General features: G+C 45.1%; 1 pseudogene; it reads left to right on the top strand.

Annotated features, from left to right (window-relative positions):
* The first annotated feature begins 1,183 nt into the window (after positions 1 to 1,183).
* On the top strand, positions 1,184 to 3,309 carry LOC124103999 (rho guanine nucleotide exchange factor 12-like; annotated as a pseudogene).
* Positions 3,310 to 4,880: the final 1,571 nt, after the last annotated feature.

The following is a 4,880-nucleotide window of genomic DNA, read 5'->3' as shown; positions in this document are numbered from 1 at the left end:
ACACTGACTAATGAATTTTATGAAGAGGGTAGAGGCCAACAGTAGATTCCTAAACCTTTTTTGACATTACACTTGTATGCTATCATATGTTTTCTTTTGCCAAGTATGCTCTGATTGATACAGTTCAGGAAGTTAATGGTATCTATATATGAATTCAGGTATCATTAAAACATAATTCAGATTGGTAAAGCTATATATAAGAATGTCATTTTTAGAGATTTCTTAAAATCTTTAAAGACTCTCAGTGAATAATAGGCAAATTAACTTATCTTTGCCCTGTTATGAAATTAAAATTATTTGATATCCTTTATACTTTCAATTTAATAAATCATTTGCATTCCTACTACAAGAACAGAAGTGAGTATAATACATTTATATTCTCTTTTTTCCTTAGGAAAATTGTATAAGTTAATATCATTTAAAAAATGTATTCTCAGACCCTCAGTACAAATATACTAAATAAGGCTTAGAGTAAGACCACTTTGATAAAAAGAAAACAATGTGCAAAGACAAGAACTTAAGCCACTCACTTTCAGATGCCATTGGGCCAAAATTTTAGTAATATCGGTAACATTTGTTTTAAGGCTATTGGGAAGTTAAGAATTATCTGTTTTCTTCACCACTGTTCATATCTTTATATCTGTAGTTGTTGAATAGATAAATAAATACTATGTTTGCCGCAGTCTGGCTGGGCACAATCAGGAGCCACTTGTCAAAAGAAACTAACTTTATTTTTAGAACCACACACGCCAAACAAAACAGCCTCTCAGGAAAAACCCTCAGAGCCTCAACTGCCACCACCGGCTTTCCACAAGCCTCTCTCTCCCACACAAGCTTCTCTCCACCTCCCACAATCCTCCTGCTCTTGAGGCCGATTGGCTGGGTCACGTGGGCGGAGCCAAAAAAGTCCCCCAATGAGCAGCTCCGTGGTCTGAAAGGGCAGGGAAACAGCCCAATGAGCATCACCGCAGAGGAGCCAATCAGCTAGATGTTGCTGGGGCCACTGTGAGCCAATCATCAGCCGGCAGCTGGAAGTTTGCTGGCAGCTGGAAGTTTGCTGGGGCCCCTTTGGCTGTGGCTCTCAACATCGTCTGGGAGGAGCCGCCGCTTCCTGTGCAGACTGCAGAAGATTCTGGGCTTTAAAGGGATGGGGAGCAGCGTGTGGCGCTGAGAGACCCGGTCCTTGGGGCTGCGGGACCCCCTTCCCGTCAGCACCCGCGGCTAGACCCAGCGCTTTGGAGCCTGGTGAGGGCGGCGAGGAAGACCGGAGGGGCCCTGGGCCCGAGGACATGGGGCTGCGCGAGACTGGCCCAAGACTCAGCCAAGAGTGCGACCGCGAGCCGCCGGCTGCCCCAGATAGAGAGCCTGGGCCAGAGGGTCCCGTCCTGGTGCAGCTGGCAGTTCGAGGCCCGGCGACTCAGGAGCAGTAGGCAACGCAGGTCCCTGAGCCAGTTCCACCCCAGCCCTGGAGGGATTCTCAGGTCCCCTCCCCACAGCTCGCAGAATTCCCTCTGTTTTCCCCTTGTGCTTTCTGGAGGATTTTATCCCTAGCTCTAGAACTGCCTTCCGCTAACTCTCTAGGTTTGCTTTGGGAGATAACTTGTTTTGCTCCAATCCGCATTCCCTTTCCTTGACCATCATCAATCGGATGTTCTAGATGACTGGAGTTTTGAGTTGGACTTTTGTGTCCCCGCCGGAATGGGGCTTGATCCTAGAGCACTGGGGGTCGGGTGGAGGTGTTACTGTAAAATGCAAGTTGGATAAAAGGAGGACCTCTCGCTAAGGGTCCCGATGAGTGGCACACAGTCGACTATCACGGACAGATTTCCCCTCAAAAAACCTATAAGGCACGGAAGTATTTTGAACAGAGAGTCACCAACAGATAAGAAGCAGAAAGTTGAAGGCGGTGCATCACAGGTCTTGTTCAGCGTTGTGTAATCATCCAGAAAGGTGACAGTAGATTTGGGCTGACAGTCAGTGGAGACAATCATTCAGTCTGTGAAAGAAGATGGAGCAGCCATGCGGCCAGGAGTACAGACAGGTGATCGAATCATCAAGGTGAATGGAACTCTGGTGACTCATTCGAACCATTTGGAGGTGGTGAAACTAATCAAATCTGGTTCTTATGTAGCTCTCACTGTTCAGGGATGCCCTCCTGGGTCGCCCCAGATTCCACTTGCTGAATCTGAAGTAGAACCATCAGTCATTGGACATAAGACTCCCATCATGACATCCCCTCACTCACCTGGAGCATCTGGGACTATGGAGCAAATCACTATTCCTATGCTCATGGGGGAAGAAAGTAATGTGGTTCATAACCAGAAAAATGTTGCAGAAAGAACAGGAACGGCTACAGTTATTGCAGGAAGATTACAGCCGAACACCTGCCCAAAGATTGCTAAAAGAGATACAAGAAGCCAAGAAACACATTACTCAGCTGAAGAGCAGTTATCCAAAGCCACAAGCTCTGCTCAGGATGGAGCTGTAGTTACTCCCTCCAGGCCTTTAGGTGATGCCTTAACAGGCAGTGAGGCAGAAATGGAACCTGGAAATGGACTGGGCAGGACTGACTGGAGCAGTGGAGATGCATCTCGGCCTAGTAGTGACAATGCAGATAGTCCCAAGAGTGGCATGAAAGAGAGGATTTATCTAGAGGAAAGCCCAGAGAAAAGCAATTCAGGACACTGACACGCAGTCACTTGTTGGGAGTCCCTCAACCCATGTTGCACCTCATATAATTGGAGCAGAGGATGATGATTTTGGTACTGAACATGAAAAGATCAATGGGCAGTGCAGCTGTTTCCAGAGCACTGAGTTGCTAAAATCTCGCCCTGCTCACTTGACTGTTTTCTTACACCATGTAGTTTCACAGTTTGACCCAGCAACATTGCTATGTTATCCCTATTCAGACCTGTACAAACAGACCAATTCCAAAGAAACTCATCGCATCTTTCTTGAGTTTCATCAGTTCTTCCTGGATCCATCTGCACACCTGAAGGTTTCTGTTCCTGATGAAATATCTGTAGATCTAGAAAAGAGGAGACCCGAATTATTCCTGAGGATCTACATCGCCACTATATCCAAACTATGCAAGAAAAGAGTCCACCCAGAATGTCAGAGGCATTTGGAAGATTTTCAGCAGAAACGTAGTATGGGACTGACCTTGGCTGAAAGTGAGCTGACTAAACTTGATGCAGAGCGAGACAAGGACCAGGTAATTTTAGAGAAGGAGAGGGCATGTGCAGAACAGATCATTGCCAAAATTGAAGAAGTGTTGTTGACTGGTCAGGCTGTAGAAGAACAAAAAAAGTCCCCCAATGAGCAGCTCCGTGGTCTGAAAGGGCAGGGAAACAGCCCAATGAGCATCACCGCAGAGGAGCCAATCAGCTAGATGTTGCTGGGGTCACTGTGAGCCAATCATCAGCCGGCAGCTGGAAGTTTGCTGGCAGCTGGAAGTTTGCTGGGGCCCCTTCGGCTGTGGCTCTCAACAATGTTAGAAATTTAGAAATGTTGTCAGGGCAAACCAAAACAAAATGTTACTTTTGAGTGGGAAAATCTGAAAAAGGGTTTTGATTGATTTAGGTTTCTGCTGGGATTTGGAGGTAGAATGGCAATCTTGCTACATGAGGAGATGAGGTGTGTGGAGAGTCATTCCGGGCAGAGGACAGGGTGTAATGTGGAGAGGTGTTCTGATGATAGAAGGGAAAAACAGACTGGCAGGTGCTGAACCTCGATCACTCCAGTTTGTTGGGACACTAGGCTTTGGAGCTGGGGTTTAACTGTGATGGGATCTATATTTTAAAATTATGAATTTCACAACACTGTGTGCTGAGAAGTGGTAGCAACAAATATGGAGCCCCCAAAATTGTTAGAATAACCTTTTAAAATATAGCTTAGAACAGAGATAACTTTCACGTGAAATGCAATAGTTAAATGGGGTAGGGGGAGACTGCTAGCCACTCATGACCCAATTTTAAATATTCTCTTGATTATGTTTTGAGGTCCCTGATAGAGGCTGGCTAGTTTCCCTTCTAAGACAGTTGACTAAGTCTGTACCCCAACCAATTCCCTGTCATATTCTCATACTCTGAGCTACTATCCACCTGCCCTAATTGATCATGTACTGGGAAACTAGGATAGCTACTGTCCCTGAGCTCAAGAAATTATTCAAATGAGCCAATCTACAGGAAGCCCATTTGGACACTGCTAATGCCATTCTGCCTGCCAAGGATGAGTTGCCCCTATAGCTCCAGCTTACTATTACCTGACCTGACCCCAGGTGCAATCCCTAGGTGGTTCTACCTGGCAGCCTTCTGTAATTTGGAGCTGTAATAAAATTTTTGCCTTTCATCTATCCAAGTGGCACACAGTTGTATCCTTCCATGTAAAGAATCTTGCAAAAACATATCTTGAGTCACATTTAGGCTTATCTGGTAGTTGAATAGAGGTGTAGAGTAAGATATTTGTTGGTGCAGAGGACATAAAAGTCCAAGTGGTAATGTGGAGTAAAAAAGAAATATAAGGACAGAAATCTGGGAAGTTTGTGTACTGAAGAAATGGACTGGGAGGAAAACATGCAAGAAGTTAGAGTAAGTGGCCTAAACATTGCAGGAACATTGAAAGAGTGAATGGGCACAGACCCAGGATCATTATGGGGTCTGTATCCATGAAGATTTAAAAACCACTTTGATTGTTGGTAAATAGAAATTAATGATCAACAGGGATGAGTACTGTTTGAGGGAAAAATAAGAAGGGACTTAATGGCTTCTTAGTTTACAAATTAATCCCTGTAACAACTTCTTCAACCTGAGAATAGTTTTCTGTGGTTCCTTCTCACAGCCTTTGGTACATGTCTTTTGTTACAGCACTTAAATGACATA

Source organism: Marmota monax, unplaced genomic scaffold, assembly GCF_021218885.2.
Source record: "Marmota monax isolate L192 unplaced genomic scaffold, Marmota_monax_Labrador192_F-V1.1 WCK01_AAM20220418_F8-fsc00676, whole genome shotgun sequence".
Classification (NCBI taxonomy): domain Eukaryota; kingdom Metazoa; phylum Chordata; class Mammalia; order Rodentia; family Sciuridae; genus Marmota; species Marmota monax.
Note: the sequence above shows the minus strand (reverse complement) of the source record. Positions and strands in the feature narration are given on the sequence as shown.